Consider the following 16,402-nt stretch of genomic DNA (forward strand, 5'->3'; position numbering starts at 1 on the left):
TTTACCTCACACAGCAGCTTCTTCACTTCTTCTGCTGTTGTATGTACTGTGTCAAGCACTCGCTGGTGCATTCTAATAATTCGGTTCTCTGGTAGTCTTCCTGTCTCCTCTGAGAATACCTCCCTAAATTTCTTGCTGAGGTTCTCATAGGCTTCATGGATATTTAACATTGGCCTCTAGGTGTCTCTGAATGAACTGTTTACTCACTCCGATCTTCCCAGTACTTCCTTTGCTCCTGGATATGAATTTCTCGCCTTCCTCCGCTCACTTTCCTGCCATATACTCCATCATCACATTCAGTGTCTTGCCTTATAGTTCCCTATCGCACTACATCTCATTCAGGAATTGCCTCATTCGTGTGTAGGCCCTTCTTTTGAAGTTTGACTTCTATCGTTTTTCTTTTCGTGGTGCTTCTGTCTAGAGGTTTGCTCTCAGGACCTTGTCATCATTAACACCAAAGGGCCTTTTTGTTCACTATTCCTCCAATTTCAGAATCGCTCAAGATGAATATAAGGTCCAGAATTGCTGGTTCATCGTCTTCTCTTTCTCTGGTTGTATCAGTAACATGTAGGTGCATGAAGTTCTTCACTACTACCCTACTATCTTAGCTCTACATATTTTTTTTATCTGTGTGGCTCTTGGTTCTCACAATCTATCTCCTTGTGGCTAAAGACTCCCGTGATCAGCAGCTTTGCACTGCTTATTTAAACATTTCTGATCATCTCAGTTAATGTATTCACCACTGTTGTATTGTGTCATCATATTCTTATCTTGGTCTTCTACTGCTTAGTGAAGAGTCGTACACTCCTGCTGTCACCACCATGGAACCCCAAGTCTTGAGAGTGCCTACCGTACTGTATAGTTATCTGTTTCCCTTCTGTTTATTCCTCTCATCTCAAAACTTCTCTGGTTCCATCACAATGCTACTCCTCCAACTCCTCTATTCCTCGTGTCTTCTCGTATGATCTGATATCTTCTCTGTGAGCTTCTCTATATGAGTGCCACAATGTCTGGGGATGCATCCATTATTACTCTTTTCTTTCTTTCTACCCCTCTCAACCCTCCACCCTACCACCCTTATCCTCCCCTTCCCCCATTATCCCTCCATTCACCTACTCTTTACCCCTCTCCTCTCATTTCACTTCATTAGTTCCCCTGATAGGATGGATAATGAGAACTTTCAAAACGAGAGATGCCAAGCCCATGATGATCCTTTTCAAATCACTTGTTCTCTCTAGGCTGGAATACTGCTGTACATTAACATCTCCATACAAAGCAGGTGAAATCGCAGATCTAGAGAGTGTACAGAGATCCTTTACTGCACGTATAAGTTCTGTCAAGCACCTTAACTACTGGGAACGCTTGGAAGCACTTGACTTGTACTCGTTGGAACGCAGGAGGGAGAGATATATCATAATCTACACTTGGAAAATCTTGGAAGGAATGGTCCCAAATCTGCACACAGAAATCACCCCTACGAAAGTAAAAGACTGGGCAGGCGATGCAAAATGCCGCCAATGAAAAGTAGGGGCGCCATTGGTACACTAAGAGAAAACACCATAAGTGTCCGGGGCCCAAAACTGTTCAACAGCCTCCCATCAAGCATTAGGGGAATTGCCAATAAACCCCTGGATGCCTTCAAGAGAGAGCTGGACAGATACCTAAAGTCAGTGCCGGATCAGCCGGGCTGTGGCTCGTACGTCGGACTGCGTGCGGCCAGCAGTAGCAGCCTAGTTGATCAGGCCCTGATCCATCGGGAGGCCTGGTCATGGACCGGGCCGCGGGGGCGTTGATCCCCGGAATAACCTCCAGGTAACCCCTCAATCCCTCTTTTCTACCCCTCCCATACACCCCTTCCTCTACCCTCCAACCCTCGTCCTCTTTCCTCCACTTCTTTCCTCACTACATCTCCCTTCCTTTTACCCTCGCTTCTCTCCTCCTCTCCTTTATCTCACAAGATCTAGAGAGAGTATTCGACCCACAATTATAAGCTCCCTGGCGTGGAGAAACATATGGGCAAGCTTCCTTCCGTCCCTGCTGCCCTTGCCCACCTAGCAGCAAAAAAAAAAAATAGGTACCTGTGAATCATCCCGCTGTCGTGACTCGCATCCTGTGGGTGAAAACATAAGGAATCTCCAGTCATAGTAAGAAAAAACCTATGTAAGACAACGCTCCAGTGTTTTATTACACGCTATGTAAGACAACACCCCAGTGTTGTGTGTAAGAAACTCAAGTACCTGCTGCTGGAATTATTCAGGTGTTGGGAAACAGGTACCTGAGTACCTACCGATAGCAATTACAGAAAAAAAAATTCACTGGAAAACTTGCCTTAATACTAACGAAGTTATTTGTCTCACGCACTTCATTACGTATATTTTTGTACGATTTAAACATTACCAACTTACCTATGAACTGGCCGGGGTTACAAGTGGATTAATCTCTGTCTAATAACGTTATTTTTTGTTATTTTCTAACGTTGTAGGTTAGGTTAAATTACCTTTGCATGAGATGGGCTAGGTTAAGTTAGATTAGGTTAGTTTAAGTTAGGTTAGATTATGTTAAGATAGGTTAGGTTAATTTATGTTAGGATAGCTTAGGTTAATTTGGCCTAGGGAAGGTTACGCTAATTTATAATAGCTTGGGTTAGTTAAAGTAGATTAGCATAGGTTACGTTAGGTTAAATTAGGTCAAGGGAGGTTAGGTTATGCAAGATATGGTTAGGTTAGGTTAAATTAGGTTACGATAAGTTTGGTAAGATTGGGTTTGGTTAGGTGAACCTAAGTTAGGTTAAATTATGTTAGGTTAGTTTAAGTTAGGTAGTAAGTTAGCTTAAGTTAGATGCGGTTAGTTTAGATCAGGTTAGTTTAAGTTAGGTTAGGTTAGGTTAGATTAAGTTAGGTTAGATTAGGTGAGATATATTTAAGTTAGGTTAGGCTAATTTAGATTAGTTTAAGCCATTTTAATTGATTTTCTATTCGAGAGTGTGTAACAGTGTAAGAGTGAATGTGAATAAGAGTGTTTAAGAGAGGGTTAGAGTGAGTGAGAGAGAGAGAGAGAGAGAGAGAGAGAGAGAGAGTTAAAGTAAGACATAGTGGGGAGGTTGGGGGTTCTAAATTTGTCTTGTCCTGTTGCGTAGTATCAAACTTTCAGATGTCGACCTTTAAACAAAGTCGGGAAGAGGGAGAGAGAGAGAGAGAGAGAGAGAGAGAGAGAGAGAGAGAGAGAGAGAGAGAGAGAGAGAGAGAGAGAGAGAGAGAGAGAGAGAGAGAGAGAGAGAGAGTGAGTGCAGTGACTGACATCATCATTGGTGTAGTAACAGACATCCTTAACCTGTAAATAGCTTGTCAATAAAACTAGGGATCCTTAACCTTGTCAAACCCTGTGTAAAAAAGAGAGAGAGAGAGAGAGAGATAAAAGGATAGAGGTGGAAGAAAAATTAAAAGGGATGAGTGAGTGATACTGAAAGAGAAGATGGAGGAGAGGGAGTGAGAGGGAAGTAAAGGGACAAGAGAAGAAATAGGGGAGGTACAAGGGGGGGGAGGGGGTGATGGTGCAGGACTGCAGTATTTGAGCATCACCCCTCTCCCCACCAGACTCACCCTCTCCCCACCAGACTCACCCTCTCCCCACCAGACTCACCCTCTCCCCACCAGACTCACTCTCTCCCCACCAGACTCACCCTCTCCCCACCAGACTCACCCTCTCCCCACCAGACTCACCCTCTCCCCACCAGACTCACCCTCTCCCCACCAGACTCACCCTCTCCCCACCAGACTCACCCTCTCCCCACCAGACTCACCCTCTCCCCACCAGACTCACCCTCTCCCCACCAGACTCACCCTCTCCCCACCAGACTCACCCTCTCCCCACCAGACTCACCCTCTCCCCACCAGACTCACCCTCTCCCCACCAGACTCACCCTCTCCCCACAAGACTCACCCTCTCCCCATTAGACAACCTCTCCCCACCAGACTCACCCTCTCCCCACCAAACTCACCCTCTCCCCACCAGACTCACTCTCTCCCCACCAGACTCACCCTCTCCCCACCAGACTCAGCTTCTCCCCACCAGACTCACCCTCTCCCCACCAGATTCAGCCTCTCCCCACCAGACTCACCCTCTCCCCACCAGACTCACCCTCTACTCCTCCAGCCTCAGTCCTCCCATACCACCTCACCCCCTTCACCTCCCGCCTCACCCCCTTCACTTCCCTCATCAACCCCTGCACCTCCAGCCTCACCTTCCCATTTCAAATCTCACTCTTCCCCCTCCGGCCTATCCGTCCTCCTCCGTTCTCCCCCTCCCCCCCGCCTAACCTCCTTTCCCTCTAGTCTCACCCTTTCCCTTCCTGCCTCACCCCCTCCCCTCCAGCTTCACACTTCTCTCCCTCCCAGTCTCTCCCTCTCTCTTCAATCTTCCACACCCCTCCCTCCCCTTCACCTTCCCATCAGTCCCCTCCGTCTACCTGCTAGACCCGTCTCACACTCTTCCTTACCGCCGTCCCTCGCTCTCCTGCCCTCCGTCAAGAGTGGTGCAGCAGCCTGGCAACACTCACATTACAACACGCTTTCACCAACACGAAGAAGAATGTGTAATGTCCGTTAAAATTGTTGTATTAGAAGCAGTGACGATGTCAGCCACTATACAAGTGATGATGTCAGTCACTACACCAGTGATGATGTGAGTCACCACACCAGTGATGATGTTAGTTGCTACACCAGTGATGATGTCAGTCATAACACCAGTGATGATGTTAGTTGCTGCACAAGTGATGATGTCAGTCAATACATTAGTGATGATGTCAGTTGCAACACCAACGATGATGTCAGTCACTACACAAGTGATGATGTCAGTTGCTACACCAGTGATGATGTCAGTCACTACACCAGTGATGATGTCAGTCACTACACCAGTGATGATGTCAGTCACTACACCAGTGATGATGTCAGTCACTACACAAGTGACGATGTCAGTTGCTACACCAGTGATGATTTCTGTCACTACATCAGTGATGATGTCAGTCACTACACCAGTGATGATGTCAGTCACTACACCAGTGATGATGTCAGTCACTACACCAGTGATGATGTCAGTCACTACAACAGTGATGATGTTAGTTGCTACACCAGTGATGATGTCAGTCGCTACACTAGTGATGTCAGTTACTACACAAGTGATGAAGTCAGTCATTACACCAGTGATGATGTCAGTCACTACACCAATGATGATGTCAGTCACTACACAAGTGATGATGTCAGTCACTACACCAGTGATGATGTCAGACATCAGTGGTGGTGGAGTGAGCCAGGTCATCCACACAGTGTGGTGGGTTGAGCCAGGTCATCCACACAGTGTGGCGGAGTGAACCATTTCATCCACACAGTGTGGTGGGGTGAGCCAGGTCGTCCACACAGTGTGGTGGATTGAGCCAAGTCGTCCACACAGTGTGGTGGAGTGAGCCAGGTCATCCACACAGTGTGGTGGAGTGAACCATGTCATCCACACAGTGTGGTGGGTTGAGCCAGGTCGTCCACACAGTGTGGTGGGTTGAGCCAGGTCGTCCATACAGTGTGGTGGGTTAAGCCAGGTCGTCCACACAGTGTGGTGGAGTGACCCAGGTCGTCCACACAGTGTGGTGGAGTGACCCAGGTCGTCCACACAGTGTGGTGGAGTGAGCCATGTCATCCACACAGTGTGGTGGAGTGAGCCATGTCATCCACACAGTGTGGTGGGGTGAGCCATGTCATCCACACAGTGTGGTGGGGTGATCCAGGTCGTCCACACAGTGTGGTGGAGTGAGCCAGGTCATCCACACAGTGTGGTGGAGTGAGCCATGTCATCCACACAGTGTGGTGGGGTGAGCCACACAGTGTGGTGGAGTGAGCCATGTCATCCACACAGTGTGGTGGGGTGAGTCCATGTGGTGGGATGAGCCATGTCATCCACACAGTGTGGCAGGTCCATGTCACAGTGTGGTGGGGTGAGCCATGTCATCCACACAGTGTGGTGGAGTGAGCCATGTCATCCACACAGTGTGGTGGAGTGAGCCATGTCATCCACACAGTGTGGTGGAGTGAGCCATGTCATCCACACAGTGTGGTGGGGTGAGCCAGGTCGTCCACACAGTGTGGTGGAGTGAGCCATGTCATCCACACAGTGTGGTGGAGTGAGCCATGTCATCCACACAGTGTGGTGGAGTGAGCCATGTCATCCACACAGTGTGGTGGGGTGAGCCAGGTCGTCCACACAGTGTGGTGGGGTGAGCCATGTCATCCACACAGTGTGGTGGGGTGATCCAGGTCGTCCACACAGTGTGGTGGGGTGAGCCAGGTCGTCCACACAGTGTGGTGGGGTGAGCCATGTCATCCACACAGTGTGGTGGGGTGAGCCATGTCATCCACACAGTGTGGTGGGGTGAGCCAGGTCGTCCACACAGTGTGGTGGGGTGAGCCAGGTCGTCCACACAGTGTGGTGGGGTGAGCCATGTCATCCACTCAGTGTGGTGGAGTGAGCCATGTCATCCACACAGTGTGGTGGGGTGAGCCAGGTCGTCCACACAGTGTGGTGGAGTGAGCCATGTCATCCACACAGTGTGGTGGGGTGAGCCATGTCATCCACACAGTGTGGTGGGGTGAGCCAGGTCGTCCACACAGTGTGGTGGAGTGAGCCATGTCATCCACACAGTGTGGTGGGGTGAGCCATGTCATCCACACAGTGTGGTGGGGTGAGCCATGTCATCCACACAGTGTGGTGGGGTGAGCCAGGTCGTCCACACAGTGTGGTGGGGTGAGCCATGTCATCCACACAGTGTGGTGGGGTGAGCCATGTCATCCACACAGTGTGGTGGGGTGATCCAGGTCGTCCACACAGTGTGGTGGGGTGAGCCATGTCATCCACACAGTGTGGTGGGGTGAGCCAGGTCGTCCACACAGTGTGGTGGGGTGAGCCATGTCATCCACACAGTGTGGTGGGGTGAGCCATGTCATCCACACAGTGTGGTGGGGTGAGCCATGTCATCCACACAGTGTGGCGGGGTGAGCCAGGTCGTCCACACAGTGTGGTGGAGTGAGCCATGTCATCCACACAGTGTGGTGGAGTGAGCCATGTCATCCACACAGTGTGGTGGGGTGAGCCAGGTCGTCCACACAGTGTGGTGGGGTGAGCCATGTCATCCACACAGTGTGGAGGGGTGAGCCATGTGAGCCATGTCATCCACACAGTGTGGAGGGGTGAGCCAGGTCTTCCACACAGTGTGGTGGGGTGAGCCATGTCATCCACACAGTGTGGTGGGGTGAGCCAGGTCCAGGTCCACACAGTGTGGTGGGGTGAACCATGTCATCCACACAGTGTGGTGGGGTGATCCAGCGTCACACAGTGTGGTGGGGTGAGCCAGGTCGTCCACACAGTGTGGTGGAGTGAGCCATGTCAGCCATGTCATCCACACAGTGTGGTGGGGTGAGCCAGGTCGTCCACACAGTGTGGTGGGGTGAGCCATGTCATCCACACAGTGTGGTGGGGTGAGCCATGTCATCCACACAGTGTGGTGGGGTGAGCCAGGTCGTCCACACAGTGTGGTGGAGTGAGCCATGTCATCCACACAGTGTGGTGGGGTGAGCCATGTCATCCACACAGTGTGGTGGGGTGAGCCATGTCATCCACACAGTGTGGTGGGGTGAGCCAGGTCTTCCACACAGTGTGGTGGAGTGAGCCAGGTCATCCACACAGTGTGGTGGGTTGAGCCAGGTCATCCGCACAGTGTGGTGGGTTGAGCCAGGTCATCCACACAGTGTGGTAGGTTGAGCCACACAGTGTGGCCAGGTCGTCCACACAGGTGTGAGCCAGGTCGTCCACACAGTGTGGTGGAGTGAGCCATGTCATCCACACAGTGTGGTGGAGTGAGCCATGTCATCCACACAGTGTGGTGGGGTGAGCCAGGTCGTCCACACAGTGTGGTGGAGTGAGCCATGTCATCCACACAGCGTGGTGAGGTGAGCCATGTCATCCACACAGTTTGGTGGGGTGAGCCATGTCATCCACACAGTGTGGTGGGGTGAGCCAGGTCGTCCACACAGTGTGGTGGGGTGAGCCATGTCATCCACACAGTGTGGTGGGGTGAGCCATGTCATCCACACAGTGTGGTGGGGTGATCCAGGTCGTCCACACAGTGTGGTGGGGTGAGCCATGTCATCCACACAGTGTGGTGGGGTGATCCAGGTCGTCCACACAGTGTGGTGGGGTGAGCCAGGTCGTCCACACAGTGTGGTGGAGTGAGCCATGTCATCCACACAGTGTGGTGGAGTGAGCCATGTCATCCACACAGTGTGGTGGGGTGAGCCAGGTCGTCCACACAGTGTGGTGGGGTGAGCCATGTCATCCACACAGTGTGGTGGGGTGAGCCATGTCATCCACACAGTGTGGTGGGGTGAGCCATGTCATCCACACAGTTTGGTGGGGTGAGCCATGTTATCCACACAGTGTGGTGGGGTGAGCCAGGTCGTCCACACAGTGTGGTGGGGTGAGCCATGTCATCCACACAGTGTGGTGGGGTGAGCCATGTCATCCACACAGTGTGGCGGGGTGAGCCAGGTCGTCCACACAGTGTGGTGGAGTGAGCCATGTCATCCACACAGTGTGGTGGGGTGAGCCATGTCATCCACACAGTGTGGTGGGGTGAGCCAGGTCGTCCACACAGTGTGGTGGAGTGAGCCATGTCATCCACACAGTGTGGTGGGGTGAGCCATGTCATCCACACAGTGTGGTGGGGTGAGCCATGTCATCCACACAGTGTGGTGGGGTGAGCCAGGTCGTCCACACAGTGTGGTGGAGTGAGCCATGTCATCCACACAGTGTGGTGGAGTGAGCCATGTCATCCACACAGTGTGGTGGGGTGAGCCAGGTCGTCCACACAGTGTGGTGGAGTGAGCCATGTCATCCACACAGTGTGGTGGGGTGAGCCAGGTCGTCCACACAGTGTGGTGGGGTGAGCCAGGTCGTCCACACAGTGTGGTGGAGTGAGCCATGTCATCCACACAGTGTGGTGGAGTGAGCCATGTCAACCACACAGTGTGGTGGGGTGAGCCATGTCATCCACACAGTGTGGTGGGGTGATCCAGGTCGTCCACACAGTGTGGTGGGGTGAGCCAGGTCGTCCACACAGTGTGGTGGAGTGAGCCATGTCATCCACATAGTGTGGTGGAGTGAGCCATGTCATCCACACAGTGTGGTGGGGTGAGCCAGGTCGTCCACACAGTGTGGTGGGGTGAGCCATGTCATCCACACAGTGTGGTGGGGTGATCCAGGTCGTCCACACAGTGTGGTGGGGTGAGCCAGGTCGTCCACACAGTGTGGTGGGGTGAGCCATGTCATCCACACAGTGTGGTGGGGTGAGCCATGTCGTCCACACAGTGTGGTGGGGTGATCCAGGTCGTCCACACAGTGTGGTGGGGTGAGCCATGTCATCCACACAGTGTGGTGGGGTGATCCAGGTCGTCCACACAGTGTGGTGGGGTGAGCCAGGTCGTCCACACAGTGTGGTGGAGTGAGCCATGTCATCCACACAGTGTGGTGGAGTGGGCCATGTCATCCACACAGTGTGGTGGAGTGAGCCATGTCATCCACACAGTGTGGTGGATTGAGCCATGTCATCCACACAGTGTGGTGGGGTGAGCCAGGTCGTCCACACAGTGTGGTGGAGTGAGCCATGTCATCCACACAGTGTGGTGGAGTGGGCCATGTCATCCACACAGTGTGGTGGAGTGAGCCATGTCATCCACACAGTGTGGTGGAGTGGGCCATGTCATCCACACAGTGTGGTGGAGTGAGCCATGTCATCCACACAGTGTGGTGGAATGAGCCATGTCATCCACACAGTGTGGTGGGGTGAGCCATGTCATCCACACAGTGTGGTGGAATGAGCCATGTCATCCACATAGTGTGGTGGGGTGAGCCAGGTCGTCCACACAGTGTGGTGGGGTGAGCCAGGTCGTCCACACAGTGTGGTCCAGTGAGAAAGGTCGTCCACATTGTCAACACAGTTTGTAATAGTGTTCTTCAAAGTTTGTGACAGTGTTCTTCAAGGTTTCTGACAGTGTTCTTTAAAGTTTCTGACAGTGTTCTTCAAGGTTTCTGACAGTGTTCTTTAAAGTTTCTGACAGTGTTCTTCAAGGTTTCTGACAGTGTTCTTTAAAGTTTCTGACAGTGTTCTTCAAGGTTTCTGACAGTGTTCTTCAAGGTTTCTGACAATGTTCTTCAAGGTTTCTGACAGTGTTCTTCAAGGTTTCTGATAGTGTTCTTCAAGGTTTCTGACAGTGTTCTTTAAAGTTTCTGACAGTGTTCTTCAAAGTTTGTGATAGTGTTCTTCAAAGCTTGCTCCAGTGTTCTTCAAAAGTTTCTCTATGTGACCATAATGTGTATAAATCTCTTTCAATACTTGTTTGCAACATGAAAGTTGCGTCCAGGCGAGTCTTAGTATCACATGAACCTCATAATGAGACCTTGACCCTTAGAGATTATAAATGCCATTGAACGATCTATCCTCTATCCTGTTATCTTTCATATTCTCAGTGCCTTTTATGACCTGTTATGTGTCAGTCATATTTCCCGTTATTTTTCGCCTGTATTCCAACGAAAGAATTTTCCGCACCTACATAATTTTCCGCACCTACATAATTTTCCGCACCTACATAATTTTCCGCACCTACATAATTTTCCGCACCTACATAATTTTCCGCACCTACATAATTTTCCGCACCTACATAATTTTCCGTACCTACATAATTTTCCGTACCTACATAATTTTCCGTACCTACATAATTTTCCGTACCTACATAATTTTCCGCACCTACATAATTTTCCGTACCTACATAATTTTCCGCACCTACATAATTTTCCGCACCTACATAATTTTCCGCACCTACATAATTTTCCGTAACTATATTATTTTCCGTAACTATATTATTTTCCGTAACTATATTATTTTCTATATATATATATTATTTTCCATACCCATAATAGTTTCCGGAATTCTTATTAACTGGGGATGGAACTCAGTTTTATTAATTTTCCGTACCTATATAATTTTCCGTACCTATATTATTTTCCGTACCTATATTATTTTCCGTAACTATATTATTTTCTATATATATATTATTTTCCATACCCATAATAGTTTCCGGAATTCTTATTAACTGGGGATGGAACTCAGTTTTATTGTAGGTCTTTGGTTTATTTTCTATTTTACAGGCGAAACATCATAAAAAAAATCTTAATTATGTTGAGAACAGTTTTTTTATATATAAAAATCTAGATCTTAATTTAAAATCAGTTCATAATATTGTCAAAAGTATAAGTGATTCCCCATTACTTCATTTGTGTGAGTCTGGTGATCTGTTTATTTAAAATTTCTCAAACTGAAGAATGATAGTCACAAGGTCGTCGTTGGAACAAATCACCATTAACCAAGATTATGGAGAGGAAATTCTAGACGGCATCTTGTTCCATCCTCGACCATTATCAACTGCGAGTTGAAAATGGCCCATTACAGACCGAAACGTCTAGAATTTCTTCTCCAAAAATGAGGGTCATTTGTGAACTCTGTAATTACCTTCCCTCTCTCTTAGTATTCTTTGTACAGATTTTATCGCACACTAAATTCTACCATCCGTTTGTTGTTGTATCTGTTAACTCTAAAAGTCCTAGCAGTGTTTTGCAATAATTTCGTTTTCTGTTTGCAAAGGATTATGATTCATTGCATATGAATATAAGCATTTTGCTAAGGATAACTATTTCGTCCGATGTAATGTTTACATGTTTTCCTCCAACATTTTCTAGGTTGCTGTTTAGTATTTTGCCAGGAACTCAATCAAAAGTTGTTTTTTTTTCAAATAAAACATATATACTTTCTGCCCATGTAATGCAATTTTGTTAAAATCTTGCTGTTGGAATGGTAACTTAACATGCCCTTATACACGATTTTGCTAGACTGAAGAAGAATAGTTTGTTCATCTTTTTCTTTAATGTCTTTCACTTGTGTATATCCCACAACGCTGACTATAAGAAAAAAAAATCTCCATAACCTTTATTTGGAAGATCAGCGAAATGTGAGCCATTCTCAATTTGCCTGCCAATTTACCGTTCCGTAATGCGGTTCTGGACATGATTCAGAGTGGAGAGAGAGAGAGAGAGAGAGTTTTTTCCACACATTTCTTCAGAAAACTAAGTAATATTTCTTTCTGTCCTATTGTTTTACCTTTTATAAATGTCTAATAGCATAATGCCACTTTCTTACTTCCTAGCTTGTAATTATTGTAGTTATTATATCATTTATTTTCGAATATTAATTAAAATTCAATGAAGGAATTTTCGTTAAGGAATAATTTAGGAGTTTCATATATATATATATAAATATATATATATATATATATATATATATATATATATATATATATATATATATATATATGTATATATATATATATATATATATATATATATATATATATATATATATATATATATATATATATATATATATATATGCAAAACAACCACTGTGAAAGAGTAGTGAAATTCCAAGCGCTTTCGTGACTACTCACATTGTCAAGGAACTATGAAAGTAATACATCAAAGGAAGGCAATTAAAGGGCTTAGACCACACCTCACAGTCAACTCCCACAACAAAGAAACACCTGACGCGGGACAATACCGGACTCATAAGAAAAGAGGAATACTGCATGCAGTAGGTCCGCTGGTCCAACTAGACAGGTCCTCACGACAACCCACCAACAAATCATTCTACCCAAGAAATAAGGTTTATATATATATATATATATATATATATATATATATATATATATATATATATATATATATATATATATATATATATATATATATATATATATATATGGGTATGAAGCTTGGGTTGTGAATGCAGCAGCGAGGAGGTGGTTGGAGGCAGTGGAGATGTCCTGTCTAAGGGCAATGTGTGGTGTAAATATTATGCAGAAAATTCGGAGTGTGGAAATTAGGAGAAGGTGTGGAGTTAATAAAAGTATTAGTCAGAGGGCTGAAGAGGGGTTGTTGAGGTGGTTTGGTCATTTAGAGAGAATGGATCAAAGTAGAATGACATGGAGAGCGTATAAATCTGTAGGGAAAGGAAGGCGGGGTAGGGGTCGCCCTCAAAAAGGTTGGAAGGAAAGGGTAAGGGAGGTTTTCGGACGAGGGGCTTGGACTTCCAGCAGGCGTGCATAAGCGTGTTCGATAAGAGTGAATGGAGACGAATGGTGTTTGGGACCTGACGAGCTGTTGGAGTGTGAGCAGGGTAATATTTTGTGAAGGGATTTAGGGAAACCGGTTATTTTTATATAGCTGGACTTGAGTCCTGGAAATGGGAAGTACAATGCCTGCACTCTAAATTAGGGGTTCGGAATATTAGCAGTGTGGAGGGATATGTTGTGTATCTTTATACGTATATGCTTCTAAACTGTTGTGTTCTGAGCACCTCTGCGAAAACAGTGATTATGTGTGAGTGAGGTGAAAGTGTTGAATGATGATGAGAGTATTTTCTTTTTGGGGATTTTCTTTCTTTTTCGGGTCTCCCTGCCTCGGTGGGAGACGGCCGACTTGTTGTCTATATATATATATATATATATATATATATATATATATATATATATATATATATATATATATATATATATATATATATATATATTTATTTATATATATATAGTGTACCCTCGAACGAGTGGTAGTGATCAATAACAACACTGCACTAACCAAAGACTCGAACCCATGCTGCTCTCGCCTGCCTCATGGTGGGCGAAAACTCATGATGCCTTAATCCCCTTGACCATACAGTCCTTAAGAGTAGCGCATTCAGCGGAACTGGATGTAGTGCTCACTACCCAGGGACATACGATGGTGTGAATGACTAGGCTAATTTCATTCTAGTGTACTAGTACACCAAACAGGGACTAGAATGAAATTAGCATACAGTCATCCACACCGTCGTATGTCCTTGGGTAGCGAGTACAACATCCAGTTCCGCTTGATACACTACTCTTAAGGATTGTATGGTCCAGTGGATTAAGGCATCATGCGTTTTCGCCCACCATGAAGCTAGTACACCAAAAGGTAAGTAGAATGAAATTTGCTCAGAAGAACTCATACCACCGTATGTCCTGGGATCGTGGTAAAACACCTAGCTCTGCTGAGAGAGTGTTTCTTGTAGGATTGAGTTGTCCAGTGGGTTAGAGCATCATGTGATTTTTCGCTCACCATGAGGAGGACCAAAACGACATGTGTTCGAGTCCCCGGCTAGTCGCACTGTTGTTATTGATTAAATACCACAAGGATGGCGGTAAAAGAGCTAGCTCTTCTGGCTGTGCCATCTTTGTAGAATTGGGTGGTCCTGTGGGTTAAGGCGTCATGTGGTTCTAGCTCACCATGAGGCAGGCCAGTCCAACATGGGTTCGAGTCCATGGCTAGTGCATTGTTGTTATTGATCAATACTAGTCGTTCGTGGTTACAATAATCTCTCTCTCTCTCTCTCTCTTTCTCTCTATATATATATATATATATATATATATATATATATATATATATATATATATATATATATATATATATATATATATATAGAGAGAGAGAGAGAGAGAGAGAGAGAGAGAGAGAGAATGGTAGAGCATCACAAAATCCCGTGAGATAAGCATTTAAACACCTAAAAATGAAGAATGAAGGGAAGATTTGGTTCTACTTACTCTTTTCTATCCTGATGTTTTCGTTGGTGACTTGTCCAGTATGATTAACCTCTGTTTAAGTTATTCTAATGTTATAGCAGCTGGTAGCTCAGTAATAGCATCTTAGGCTCACAACCACAGGACCCGGTTTCAGTCCCGGGCAAGTATATAGACTTTCGGCTAAGTCGTCTTAATGCCTGTTACCCCTGATTGTCTAGCAATTAATAGGTATCTGTCGTCTGTTACGGTTAGTTCTCTATGACCGAGATCTAAGATAAGCTTAGGTAAGACAACTCTTGCCCTGCGCAGTCATCGGTGTATTAAAAACATGAAATATTACTAATTAGGTTCCCATTTTCTGTAGTATATATATTTTAATATCAAATTCATATATACGGTAGCAGTCATCATATATTTTCTGTCTTTTTTTCCTCGTGTGAATAATTTTATGTTCTGTAAAATCAGTAAAGAAAAATCAAAACGTTGCATAAGAAGCTTTTACTGAGATAAGTTTTCAGTCGTTCCAGAGCTTTATCAATAATTTTTCAGATCATCATTATATTACTCCCCAAATAAAATCATCTTTGCTTGATTTTGTTTTGGCAGTAAAGATACTTTGAGATTAATTTAGTTCCCTTTAGCACCACTTAAAGAAAAAATTATTGACTCATAATCTGTAGCCTTTATTTACAAGACCTGAGGCAGAGATGCAAGAATCTCTAGTCTAGCTAATGTCCCCTAACATTATGAATTTTTTATGCATGTTGCTAATGGTCCCAACAACAAATGCCACAATTTTCATACAAATTACTTGAAAAAAAAAAAAGTCTGCGTAACAATCGTCCAGCCATCTGGAATCTTTTGTCAATATTTTATTAAAAAAAAAAAAAAGTGTGATTTTCTCGAATCAGAATTTATTCCATTCAAAATTCAACGTTATTTATATTATGGGTTTGAACTTGGTAAATTTTCTTCATATTTTTAACTTGATTTTAAACAGTTGTTACATTAACATGGAAGCGTTAAATTCGTAAAGGAATGAGGTAGTAATCAGGTTTCATCCGAGGAAGAGGAGAGTACTAGCAACAATTCTTTGTATCACGAGTTCTTCAACGTCGTTTCCAACTATGTCTCTTTCCATCTATGTTGGTGTACGTGTATATTTTCATCTACGATGGTGCACGTGTCTATTTCCATTTATGCTGGCGTACGTTTCTATTTCCATCTATGTTGGTGTACGTGTCTATTTTCATCTACGATGGTGCACGTGTCTATTTCCATTTATGCTGGCGTACGTTTCTATTTCCATCTATGTTGGTGTACGTGTTTCTTTCCTTCAATGGTGTACGTGTCTGTTTTCATCTATGATTTTGTACGTGTCTATTTCCATCTATATTGGTGTACGTGTCTATTTTCATCTATGTTGGTGTACGTGTCTATTTCCATGTATGTTGGTGTATGTGTATATTTCCATTCATTTTGATGTACGTGTCTATTTCCATCTATGATGGTGTACGTGTCTATTTCCACCTATGATGGTGTACATGTCTATTTCCATCTATGTTGGTGTACGTGTCTATTTCCATATATGTTGGTGTACGTGTATAATTCCATTCATGTTGATGTACGTGTCTATTTCCATCTATGATGATGTACGTGTC

At 45.6% G+C, this 16,402-nt stretch overlaps 1 protein-coding gene across 2 annotated transcripts in view; it reads right to left on the minus strand.

Annotated features, from left to right (window-relative positions):
* Positions 1 to 16,402, minus strand: part of LOC128684099 (pneumococcal serine-rich repeat protein) — a 540,854-nt gene that overhangs the window by 278,774 nt on the left and 245,678 nt on the right. The gene's annotated exons all lie outside the window — the stretch shown is intronic.

This window comes from Cherax quadricarinatus, chromosome 3 (genome assembly GCF_038502225.1).
Source record: "Cherax quadricarinatus isolate ZL_2023a chromosome 3, ASM3850222v1, whole genome shotgun sequence".
Taxonomy (NCBI): domain Eukaryota; kingdom Metazoa; phylum Arthropoda; class Malacostraca; order Decapoda; family Parastacidae; genus Cherax; species Cherax quadricarinatus.